At 40.6% G+C, this 13,481-nt stretch overlaps 1 protein-coding gene across 1 annotated transcript in view; it reads right to left on the bottom strand.

Moving 5' to 3' along the window:
* The window catches only part of Creb5 (cAMP responsive element binding protein 5), a 388,897-nt gene extending 375,552 nt beyond the window's left edge, over positions 1 to 13,345 (bottom strand). Inside the window, exon 1 of the mRNA XM_005377470.2 lies at positions 13,297 to 13,345. The gene's annotated coding sequence lies outside the window, so the exon portion shown is untranslated. The remainder of the gene's footprint in view (positions 1 to 13,296) is intronic.
* Between the last annotated feature and the right edge of the window lie 136 nt (positions 13,346 to 13,481).

Raw genomic sequence — 13,481 nt, 5'->3', positions numbered from 1 at the left:
CAATGGCATAATATTTATGCAAAGCCTATGAACATCCCCAATGAGCTTTGAACTATCTCTAGATGGCTTGTAATACCTAATGCTATGTAAATACTATGCAGGTAGTTGTTTCATTGTTGTTAACTTTCCATCACTGTGACAAAGTACTGTATCTGAGATAAACAACTTAAAAAGAAAAAGGCTTTAGTCTTGCTCACAATTTCAGAGGATTCATTCCATGTTCAACTAGCTCTGGCTCCCTCACTTCCAGGCCTCTGTCCAGGCAGAATATCATGGCTGGCGGGAGGCATGGGGGAGCAATGCTGCTCAGCTTGCTCAGTACAGAAGGCAAGACAGAGAAAGAAGCTGGGGTCCCAATATCCCCCTTCAAGCCATACCCTCAGTGATGTAACTTCCTCACCCCAGGTCCCACATTCTAAAGGTTCTGGCCACCTCCCAGGAGCACCATCCACTGGGGCCCAAGCCTTCCACATACAAGCTTTAAGGGATGTTTACGATCTAAACCATAATTGTATTTTTAAAGAGTAACAACAAGCAAAAGCAAACTACATGTAATGACAAGAAAAAAATGTGTAGTATCTTTTTGTTTTCAATTATTTTTGGCCCAGCCAGGTTTGGTTGAATCTGCAGATGAGGAAGCCACAGTTAAGGAGGGTCATTTGTATATGTGATATATTCACAAACGCAAGTAGGTTGAGCCACGTGAAACTGCCCATAGTTGACCGTGGCAATTTCAGTCCCTAAGGTCCCTGTGATGGTAGCAATGGACTGTATCTCAAGAATCACTGAGCTGAGAAGTATTTCACTTTGGAGTCCATGGCTTTCGGACCGATAAATCTCAAGAACATGTGCCAATGTGCATTTTTCTGAAACTGCTTCCTAGCTTTCCCTCAGTTTTTTGTGTGCTTGTGTGTTTCTTGTTTTGTTTCCCTTTGTGGTACTAGGGATTGAACCCAGGGCTTTAACACTGAGCTATGTCCCCAGTCCTTTTTTATTTTTTATTGTGAGACAAAGTCTTGCCAAGTCACGAAGTTTCCCAGGCTGAGCTCGAATTTACCATCCCCCCTCCTCAGCCTCCTAAAGTGCTGGGATCACAGGTTGTGCCACCATATCCACCTTATTGTTTAAAAAATCTATGAGCCAAAAGTGCAAAGAACAACTGGCTCAACCTCTTTCACATTGCTTCTAGAAACACTGCTTGTAACCATTCTGATCAGAAGCCAGAGGGGTCACTAGCTTCTGAGATACTCCATTCCATTGATGTCTAAGTCTCCTTGTTTCAAAATTCACCTTTCAGAGCCAAAATGGCAAACACAGCAAACCCCACCTCCCGTACAACAAACCTCCTCCCTTTTCCAATTTTCAGTTTTTCCCTTAAGTCAGAAAATAGTATTCTTTGTGTCCACAGAACGAGTCTGAGCCTTCTCCTTTCCAAGTCAAATAGCTCCGATTTCCTTCACCATTCCACCTAAGATTTGCTCCCAGACATTTCAGTTCCCAGACTGCACCCCGTAAACAACTTCTCTCTGGTCAACATCACTGCAAAATATGAGTTTATGTTCCCTTACATAACCTGCAAGACCACAATACCTGATTTTTGTCATTGATCTCAGTTGAATATATTCCTGTACTAAGAAAGACAACAAGGTAAAACCACATAGAAATTATGTTTTCAAATTAAATGATACAGTTTTCTATACAGAGGGCCCACTCAGACCCAAGCCAATCTCCAGGAAAGAAGTATTCAGCATTATGTGCCTAGCCCTTCACTTCCCTAAGTTATCTTATGTGTCAGAATCACATCTCATACACAGACACACACACACACACACTATCACCTCTCCACATTAGTCCAAAGTGCAAAAGTACTTCAGATTTTTTATCTTCCCATTAATACACTAAAGCTATTACATTTAACATGGAACAAATGGTCTGTGTATTCTGTTTCCCCACCTGGAGAATTGGTATGAGCAAACTTTATTCCTCTTTCTCATAACTTTGATAAAATATACATAACATAAAATTTATTATCTTTACCATTTTTACGGGTGCACACTGTCAAACCCATTCACAATTGTGTAACCAATCTCAAAATCTCCTATTTTAACATAAGCGTGAAGTAACTAAAACTATGTTAAAGGAATATAAGGGGGTGGGGATTTAGCTCAGGGGCAAAAGCACCTGCCTGGCAAGCGCAAGGTCGTGAGTTCGGTTCCCAGTACCGGAGAAAAACCAAAACCAAAAAAAAAAAAAGAGGAATATAAGAATTCCAAGAGTTCCTAAAATACACACTCAGTATTAAATAAATATAAGCCATCCACATAATTCACTATCATGGCCTTCCTTTTAAAGATACAAGTTTTTATGCTTTAAAAAATTTTCTTCCTGGAAAGAATAATGATGAACCTGGGGATAAAGGGTTAACCTGTTTTAAGAATATCCCTTCCAAAGGTCATGCTAAGTATTTATGAGTAATTTTTTTCTCCCTGATTTTTGTGTTTCTGAAGCACATGAAAAAAAAAATAATCATACTTTTTTGCCAGGGCTGCCTCTATCTAATCAGCAGGCACTGGTGTTTTGCTTTGGTTTTTTTTTTTTTTTTTTTTTTTTTAATGTTTTGAATGGTTCAGGGATTAATGTGAGTATTTAGTAAAAAGTGCAATTTCAAATTACACAACTTCCTGGTGCCAAAATACTGTGCACCATCACTCTGGATGACGTGCACAGCACAGCCCTAAGAAGGGCAGTTGTTAGTCATCTGGCTTTGCCAAATTGGAAGATGAAATTGTAAACAATGTGTGCTTCGACAGGCCTCATTAGAAAGAAAGGAGGGTGCCTTAAATATGGTTCCAATTTTTGTTATTCTAGAAATATCTTTTAATCAACAATAAGCACCTAAATCAATGTTACAAAGAGGACCTTGCCCAAAGTGACTAAGATTTATCCATGAGCACCCTAAAAAGAAGATGACAGGTCTATTTACAAGCATATGCCCGAGTAAAATTCTGGTCCTCATTGACCAAGGTTTTTGTTTATATACATAGCCTTACAAAAGTGTAACCATGTATATGTGGAAATATTAAAATTGCTTCAAGTTTACCATAATGCCTAGAAAAAGACACCAACTAATCACTCTGGCTTTGCTCACAACTGCACTGTTAATCATGGCCTATATCTCATCCATAGAAGACACAGGCATCGAGAAACTACAGTGGCTAAATCCAACATGCCATCATTATTAGGAGAAAACAAAAGCCAAAGCTCAAAAGCAGATGGCCCAAGACCAAGTGTGAAAGCAGCACATTGGCATAGCAAGAGCTAACGCATCTTATTAAGATCATTCAGGAGTTAAGCTATAGTTTATCTTGCTCAATGTATGAATGGCGAAAGCCCTTTACCGTCAAGCCCCAAAACAGATGAGCAACTTACATCATTAATCTCAATGTCTCTCCACACAGTCTTCTGACAGTCAATCACAAAGTAGCCTGAGAGAAAGTTTCCCTAGATACCACCAAGAAAACAGGTTTGCAACACATGTCTCCATGAAACTTTTAGAATAGATCTCATATCAAGGTTTAATATACCCTTATGTATTTGTTAATCAGTCCAGATACAAGTAGCCTGAGGCTGAGGAGGAAGAGCTATTAGCAAAGAAAGCATTTAAGGGCAAAGAATGCATGGGAAAATATCAAAAAGAGTGTTTTTTATAAAGGCAGAGACAAGTGTAGTAGCACATACAATCGGAAAATCCCTGCCTGGAAGCCATCCAGCGTAATGCTTGTATTTCGGTTACCTGGCTCTAGTAAATGTAAACTCTTTTCTCACACTGACTGCCCTTGTAATCAATGAGCAAGATGACTAGCCTTCTCAACCCCTCAATTTCTCTGTCTATAAAAATGGGAATTAGAGTTATGTGTTAATACATGGAAGCTAAAGTTCCTGCAATGAATGACAGTACAGAAAGCACAAATATAATCACCACAAAATATAGAAAAGCAGGGCTGGGGATATAGCTCAGTGGCATAGCACCTGTCTGGCAAACATGAGGTCCTGAGTTCGATTCCTGATTTTATATATATATATATATATACACAAACATATAATTTTGTACCTAAAACTGGTTTAAAGTTATGTTTTAAAATCATGTGGTCAAATAGACACATATTTGGAAATAGATGGCTCTACAGAGGATAAGGAGAAAGGATCAGGGTGCAATGACTCATGAATTTGGGAATGCAGAGGTTCTTAGCAGCGTGAAGTCACAAGGGACCAATAATAAGGTATCTCCACCCCTAGACAAGAAATGTTGCTTGTAGATGCTACAAAAACATGCTCAGCTCAAAGGATTTAGAAATATATATATAATTTAAGATTATTCTATATATATAATATATATATATGTGTGTGTGTATATATATATATATATATAAAACCAATAACCTGGTGCAGTGGCACATGCTTATAACCCCAGAACTGGAGGCTAAGGCAGAAGGCTTGGAAGTTTAAGGTCCGCCTGGACTACATAGTGAGAACCCAAACATTTAAAAAAGAAGAGGTGACAAATAGAATGAGTACCTTCAGTCTGGGGGAGGTATAACTAACATCTTCACCAGAGCAAGTTGGTTCTTAGACAACGACACAAATCTTGAAGGGAAGAAACTCTACAGTATCAAGATTTTCCAGTAAAGTAAGATTTTCCTGCCAGAAACAGCGAAAGGCAAGTAGTCCTGGGGTAAAGAAGAATGCCAGGGAGAAGCCTGAAATGTGGGGATCTTGACCTTTTCCCAGATGGAGGATTTCTGTAAGACTATATGTACATCAAATCCTAAATTAAGACTTCTCAGGAAAGAGAATATTTCAAACAACCATGTTTGAAACATGTATAAAACAGAGCTCGTATCTGGTGCAAAGAATTATCTTCTAAATTGCTCACTCTGTAAATTTTTAAGTTTTATTAATTATATTTTCCTAAATATGTTTTGTTGGGTGCAGCGTGCCTCTAATAAGTGTTAGCTGCCCTTGAACTCTGAATGAATACTTTGCTTCAATCCCTTTCCTTAAATAGAATCACAGAATATTAGAGAAGATTCCTTAGAGCTCAGAACTATGGCTCTCAACCTCTGCTACACATTAGAATCTCTTGTGGAACTTTTAAAAAATACAGAGGCCCAGGCTCCCACCCCAAACCAATTAAATCAGAATGTCCTGGAGGAGGAGTGGCAGTGTTTTTTATGAGCTCCACAGGTGGTTCCATTGGGCTGCCAGAATTAAGAACCATGATACAGACTTGCATTGTCTGGTGCCATAGTTGCTGGTCACACGTGGCTATTGAGCACTTTGAAATGTGGGTAGCCCACATCAAGATGGCTGTAAGGGTAAAATACACACTGGATATCAAAGGTCTGGTACCAAAAGGAAGGAAAGGGGAGGGAAAATATCTCATTAACATTTTAATATTGATTATATGTTGAAATGATAATATTTTGGATGAGCTGAGTTAAAGAGAATATGTTATGAAAATGAACTTAACCTGTCTGCTTGTAATTTTTGTAATGTGGCTATCTGAACATTTAAAATTACATATGTGACTCCCACTGTGAGACAGTACTGATCAGGAGGGTACTCTTCTCACAAATGAGGATGAGACAGAGATGCAGAGGAGTTCAAGGCAACACTTTAAGGATTCCTTCTTCCAGGCTGAGGCTCTGCCTCTTGCCATGAACAACAATGCCACAGAATCACAGCTGGCAGAACCTGTGACACTGTCAACTAGACTGCAGACTTTCTCTATTTTGTCTAATTATTTCTCCCAAGATTTGATATCAAAAGTTATTCCCCTTATGAACAATAGCCCCTCTCTCGTGCATACACTGTGATTTCTTATTGTGGGGATACTCCCAAAAGCAGAGTAGCTGGGAAGGTTGTTAAGAAACAATCGCAGCAAAACATAAACGTAAGGAAAATGCAGAGAATGGACGAAGAGAACATTTTACTATTTGTAGTTGAGAAAATGACCCTAGAGGCCCTCAGTATGCTGAAAGTCATCTTCTTCACAGCATCATTTCCTGCTCAGAATGTAGATGCTTGAGCCTATAATAATGTTTTTCTTCCCCAGAGTTAATATTTCTCTGGACAGTGTTGTCATTGCAGTGAGGCAAATCAGGTGTTTCATAATGGTATACCAGTCATACCTAGGTGGGCTGGAGAAAATGGACTTTACCCTCAATGCCTTGTACCCTCTGGTGCATGGATTAGTGCCTGGGCAATAGAAGTGAAATTTAAAGAGAAAAGTCCTGTTTTGATAGAGTGAAACAATCCTACTTAATCTGGAAAATGAAGATTTAAATGTATTTTTTAGAAGAAATCAGCTAATCAAATGAAATCAGCTGTCAAAAATCAAAAGAAATCAACTAATGAGCTAATTCAAACAAAAACAGAGTTCCTTTGCTGCCTACGTTTTTCTCCTTAGAAAGCTAGCAGAGACAGAATTGCACAAAACTGGCTAGAATAAGTTATATTTGAGAAATCACGCCTGCACACAAGAGCTCCTCAGTGTAATACAAGAATAAGAAAGACTCGAATCCCCATATAAAACCTTCATGCAAAGAACTGAAAAGCAAACCTGCGGGTCAGGCCAAACAACACACACCACACATGCATTCAAGATTTCTATTTATGTGCTCTTTTCCCCCATCCTAAACACAGCATCATAAATAAAACCATCTTTAAAATTATCATAAATAAAATATTTAGTGCTCAGGAGTCCTCTGTGTTGCATGCAGGATTTCCATTAGCTGTGAGTAACCACTTTTTGCTAGTGAACTCTCCAAGAACTTCTAGACTCAACTCATTTCTGACAAAATAATCTTTACCTCCAAAACTCTCATACACAGACCTGGAAAGATAACATATTACAGACGGGTCCTGGGCAAAAGTCCATCGGCTAGAGTGAACATAGGTAGTACTTTTCACTCTCATCAACAGAAAGAAAATTGATTCACATGAACTTTAAATTAAATAAATTTTCATATCCTTTCCTCAGAGATGATAAAGATAGAAAATAAGAAAAGTCACCACTTTGTTCTCAGATTGCCTTTTAGCCCATTTTCAGTTCTGTCTTGTTTGTATTCTCAAATGAAATCTGGATGGTATCATTTTATATGATATGTCTTATACAATGATGAAGAAGAAAAGTTAAAATCAGGAGACCAGTATTATAAAAATTAACTTTGCAGAGATATATAAGAATACACTGAATAGGAACTACAGTGTCTATGGTCAAGGCAGTTGTTCAAAAGATCTGATAAAAATTTGTCTTTGAATTTAAAATGTTAGCAGTGAAAAGGCTTGAAAAGACCAAAGCATCCAAAGCTATGGCTCATGGCTTGTGTTCCTTTATGATAAGGACATTTATGGCAGCCTGGCTTGTGGAAAGAAAACCCAACCTGGAGGCTGGGACCAGGCTTCCAGCCCTATCTTGACACTCTCTATCTCTGGGCCTTGGGTGAGTTAGGAGACACCACCAGGCCTTGAGTCTCTTCTTTGAAACGGAGATAGTGGCTAGGAGGATCTCCCCTACCTCCAGTATCCACACAAAGATGCTAGGTTTTTATCTCACTACACTATCAGAGAGTCTAGGCCCAAAGAAGTTCTTTTACTCCTTCTAAGATCAAATGCAAACATGGTAGTTTTCCATCCTTGCTAATTTTAGGGTACAGATTAGAAATGTGAACCTTAAGCAAATAGAAGAAAGCAACTTTAAGGCGCTACAGTGAACCTGTGAGGAAAAAAATCTAAATGTCCATTTAACATCTTATGCATTCAGGAATTTATCCTAAACTTTACACTTTACTTTGAAAGTCCCAGAGGCTTCAATAAGAGCCACAAAAATTTTTTCATGTTTCTGGAACAGACTTGTAACTACTTGGAAATTTCTAAAGGTATTCTCTCTTTTTAAAAATTTTCTTATATTAAATCCATGATTTGTGATTTCTAACAATACTCTGAAACACTAATTGCATTTTTTTCTAATTACAAAATGTAATCATTCTTTAGCAAAAACATTAAAAATTGATGTCATTTTTAAAGGGCCCAACTTTCTATTTAAAGCACTGGTCACAAAGTAGATAGCTTACTTTGTTCAAAAACAGCAGCCCAAAAAGGTTCTCAAGTGTCTTTAAGTCTGTTTAGCATATATAAGAGCGCTTCTTCTCACTTAAATATTCAAGGCTTCTTTTCCCTAATTTATTACCTTATACCAGTGGTATAATTTTCTTAACTATAACTCAGAGAAATAGTCCTAGATTTAAATTTTTAAGCACTAATATATAAAAACATTGGTTGATTCCCATAATACAGCTGGTAGTCAAACTAGACAAGATAATGAATTGACTGAGATCATTATTCCATCTTCATCCAAGAAAGCTGCCTCTAAAAAAAGATCTTAAATTGCTGTAGAAATCCAATTTGTAAGAAGCAAAAGAAGCATATAGATGGGAAACACAAGCCATGATCGCATTAATTTTGTGACTAACAGCATTGCTTTGAAGTGAAGAAGGAAAAAAAAAGAGAAAAGAAAAGATGACAAAAATAAGTTCACCCAAACTCCCAAATTTAATCTAACTATACAGCCAGAAATAAACCAACTACAGATCCAATGTTTACATCTTAGAGATCCAGTGACCATCATACTCCCCACAAAATAATGTTCAGTTTAAGAAGAAAACTAATGCCAGTACTAAAAAATACTATAGGATAATGTTGTATTGTTGCTAAAAAGTTATAGCAGGAAATCAGAAGATTGGGAAATTGATACCAATACAAATAACCATGGAAACTCCATGACTGCTTAGTTTGGAACACACAGGTATGGGAAACTGACAAATAGTTATAATGACAATATTCTACTTTATAAATTTGAAAGCTAGACAGGAAAAGTCTCTCCAACAATCTACCATTTATTTAACCACTTATTCAAACAAAAGCTTCAGGAAAACAGATGTAGAAATAAAGGCATGGTTTCTACTGATGTGTGGAAGCATTCTAATAAACTATCTGCTCAGATATAAGCTATATATAAGGTCACAAGCAACTTGTATTCAACAGGCAATTTGTGACATCAGTAGTTTAAGTTAAAAACAGTTGCCTTAGAGATACTACCAGTGAAGCAAACATGTTTACTGTAAGTAAAGTTGAACAACCAAAACAATATTAATCAGTAAATTTAATGATAATAGATCTACCTAAAATGCTACAAAGAGAGGGAAATGAAAAAAGTTAAAGGAAAATACAGTGAGTTCTTTTATCATTTTCTTTGCATGTCTCAAAACTAAAGAAATAACTGAAGTTCAGTCAATAACACACTTCCTCAGAGAAGGGAGTACACATCTAGGTTTCAATGTGTGAAGTGGAGTTTTTTGTTTTGGTTTGGTTTTAATTGCCAGGCTTTTAAAAAGAATTCCTTCTTAATAAAATTCAAGTATTTATTGAAGTGATGCATGAAAGCTCATGGAAAAGGGAATTCTTACCTGACATATTATTTAACAAGTTTCACAGCTTCCCCACTGCAGTTCATGTGCTCACGAACATGTTCTACCCGGAAAATAATGGTCTTCATGCACAAACATATACCCACACAAAACCCTTACACAAAATGTTACTATAAGTTCCAGGAAACTAACAAGAGCAATGCTAAAACTTTGCACAAAATAAAAAATCCATTTCCAAATTCTGTCTATGAAAATACAATATTGGTCCCCCTTAACCAAGTGCAAAACGCTTTCTCTGCCTAAGAAGCATATTAAACATCATCTTACCATTATCTGTAGAATAAAATCAGCAATGTGTTGCTTCCTGCTGTCACCAAATCAAATTATTTCTTCCTTTCTTTCTAGTAACTTGGTTTTCACCAGCAAGATTGGGAAGAAAATCAATCTTTGAGTTTTTCCTTCAGTATTTCAGACCAAAAGACTGTGAAACCGGCTCTTGGTTAAAAAAAAAAAAAAAGAACAGGTCTGGTATTTTACAATCACTTCTGCCCCAGAGGTACCTCCTGGTTCTCGTCCCTCCTTCTCTCCCTGGTTCTCTAAGTTTCTTTTAGCAATGAGACTAATTTTTCCAGTAGCCTTGAACTCCCTAGATTTAACTGACATGGAAAATGTGACTAAAAACTTGTAGAACTGTCTAGCCTCCAACCCTACACAGAACCAACTTTGTTGCAAGAGTTGAAGAACACCTCGCAAGCAGCTACATGCTCAGTCATACTCCTGCGCTGCGCAGCACGGAACACCAAAGAACAGTGCGCCATCTAGTTAGCAAGCTGCAATCTCCATCCTACAAGGGGGGACACCTTCAAACCCTGGGAGCTAAGAACTTGTCAGGGTTCAGCTACTCTAAAGGTCCAATTGTTTATTTAAATAAAAAAAGATATCGTTACTGAGATAATCCACATCTAGTGGATATGGGAAAATTTAGGTTATAATGGCACTACAAACTTTTACATCTAACTTTGATTTACAAGATAAAAGCAAGTTTTAAATTAAAAGGGCTTTCTGTTAATAGAGCTTATTATTCTGAAGACGGGAATGATTTTCTTCGAAAGTTGTCCCTGGGTGCATGCCTATTATCTTTGCCTTTCCCCCTTCCACTAATGAGCATTTATCTAAAGAGCCTGTTAATCCTCTGATGTGTGCTTCTGGTCAGAGGTAACAGTTTGAATAAAACCACTAATCACTGATCACTAAATCACTGATCATTAATCACCCTCTCCAGTGCCCGTGACCAAGGCCATTTTTTCCTTAAGGTCTCTGCATCACAAACAAGCAGTTTAACACTTTTGATGCACATATATTGTGTGCAGGGTTATACTATTTCATCTCTAGTTGTGAATAAATAATAAATACCGCCACAAACTTGGGGAAGGGATGTCAATTAGACCCCAGACAGGAGTTTCACAAATGCCTACCCTACAGCAGGGCTTGTACTTTGAAGAAAGCAGATCTGATTATAACAAAACTTGTGTCCTTCGAGAAATTCCCACCTATTCAGAATATGAGTTTTCCTTTATTTAGTTTTCACCAACTCCAAATCAGAGAGCACTCGAATTCCCTGCCTGCCCTTCTCCATCCAAAAGCCTGTTATTAGTGATTTTACTTTTATTTACTTTGCACACTTCCCTCACTCCCAAAGAGTGCTTTTTACTCTTATCCCTTGATCAAGTCACACAGGATATTTATTTCAACTGCCAGATAGGTAGATTCTGACTCAGTTCAATGACTTATGCATTTAACTTCCTCTTTAAACACAGAAACTTAAAGAACAATGCAGAACCATGCAGCGATTTATTGTATGGTACTTTGTGTTCAACAACTCACATGTTCTCGCTTTGGAAATAAAACATCTAATCTTGGTCCTTTCAGCTAAACTTGGTTTAGTCGGCTGCTCACTTCCTACTCTTCCCTCTTGGACTAAACAGTTCTGGGCAGGCACTGTGTAAAGTTAAGTACTTTGTTGGCTGTGGGTGCCTTGCTTTCCTAAGTCACCGCAGGGGCTGAGTATTCTCATAATGCTTCTAAACATTTCCTGAGATGCCTTTTCTATCAGGAGTGAGCATTTTCGTCCCGGAGCAGGAGGTTTGCTGGTGCCTTTTTTAAATAATAGAAAAGGGCAGACTGTGCCCTGATCAGGCACTGTGGTCCCCTCTGATACCAGAAGCTCTTACCCACACTCCGGGGACAGTGTTCGCCCGAGGGAAAGCTGTAAAAGGCGGGGGCGGGCCCAGATGATAACGATGTGGGTGGGGGAGGGGTGGAGAAGGAGGGGTTGGGACCAGAGGGAAGTAAAGATGCCCAGGGAATGGGCAATTGCAGGAGTATGGGGTGGGGGGAGTTGCTTTGTCAGCATTCTAAGCCCCTGATCCCTTGAGTGTCTGAAGCTGTTAATCAAACACTTACTGGCCTGCAGAATGACGTAATGGACCCGTATACAGCCTTTATTCCTTGACACACGTCAGAGAGAGGGAAAAATTAAAAATCAAACACTCTGCAGACTGACAATGAAATACACAAGCAGCCCACTCCAGTCCTTGGCCTTGAATAAACATCAAGTAGCGGCGGCCCTCGTCCAGAGAAAGTTGCGGGTTTTATCAGACACCCCCTGGAAATACATCTATGGAAAAGAAGAAGCGGGATGCAAGTGCTCACGCCTTCGCTCCCTCGCTCCCTCCCCGGGAGAAAACATCGCCTTGGTTCTTTCGTGTCTTGCCCCTCTATGAACTTGGTGAAAAGTTTAAGCGGCACAGTGGAGGATCAGCCGCAGAGAAAGGCTCCGCGGCGCGGTGCTGAGCACTGTCTGGGCGCCGCAGCGGCTCCAGCCTGAGCTGTCATTTGGGTAGCGGCGGGGAAGAGGTAAGGATGCCGGCGAGAAAGGGACGGAGGCGGGAGGCGCTGGAGGTGCGAGCGTCAGCGGACAGAGCCCAGCACTCCCGAGCCTGGAGCGCCTGGAGCAAAGTCGAGCGCCCCGCAAGGGCGACCTCCCCTCCCCGGCGCGCGCGCCCACCAGCCTCGGCGGGCAGCTCTGCGGGAGAGGTGGCAGCAGGTTCGGCACCCGGGAGAGGGCGAGCCCGGGTGCCCTCGTCCGCCCGCCCCTAGGTGACCCGGCGTCCTTGCCGCGCCCGCTGGAAGTTTGCAAACTTTCTCCGGGGGTTCCGCCGCCGCATCACTGGGAAGCTGGGGACGCGGGGGCAGGCTCCTGGCTCGTCGTCTCCGCTGCTGCCGCCGCCGCTTGACCACACTTCTGGAGGGGTCCTCACTTTGCCAGGTCTCTGGAGGCAAACACACACCCCCGATTCATAACTGTTCCCCGTGTAGGGAAACTCACGCGCGCTCCCACGCACGCACGCACGCTCGGGCGGACACGGCGCGGGCTCCAGCGAGCATCTTTCCAGTCGCACGGCGCAGCGGCCACCGAGACGCGCTCCGGGACAGACACGGCGTGGGGACTCTGGGGCGGCCACAGGACACAGCAGAATTCCACAGTCTACTAGTAATTGGGGCCGGACTTCCCTTTGGTCCGCCGAAATGTTTACAAACACAGATCACCCTCCAAAAAAAATGCATCGCATCTTCCTTACTCCTTGCCCTGTGACCTGCCCATTGGACCAAGTAACCTCGCGTCTGCTGCCGAGAACCAACCCCTGCAAACAAGTACGCTCCCGAGATGGCTCCCGCGGCAAGTGCAACAAAAGTGGCTAAATGCAAAAGCCCCAGAAGTGGCCGAGCCGTATTTTTAGGAACTTACCAAACAAGTGTGGAGAAGGCAAGAGCGGAGCCTGGGTGAAGGGACCACGTTGGACTGAGCAAAGATTACAATACATTCTATTTAGAGTGCATTACATCACCCCCCCGGTGACGTCACGTGGGATTCCTGAACTTCTAAATCATTGCGGTCCGCCGGGGAGGGAGGAAGAGGGGCGGGGCCAGCAC

This window comes from Chinchilla lanigera, unplaced genomic scaffold (genome assembly GCF_000276665.1).
Source record: "Chinchilla lanigera isolate Chin_1 unplaced genomic scaffold, ChiLan1.0 scaffold00009, whole genome shotgun sequence".
NCBI lineage: Eukaryota > Metazoa > Chordata > Mammalia > Rodentia > Chinchillidae > Chinchilla > Chinchilla lanigera.
The sequence above is the reverse complement of the archived record's forward strand: the minus strand, read 5'-3'. Positions and strand labels throughout refer to the sequence as shown.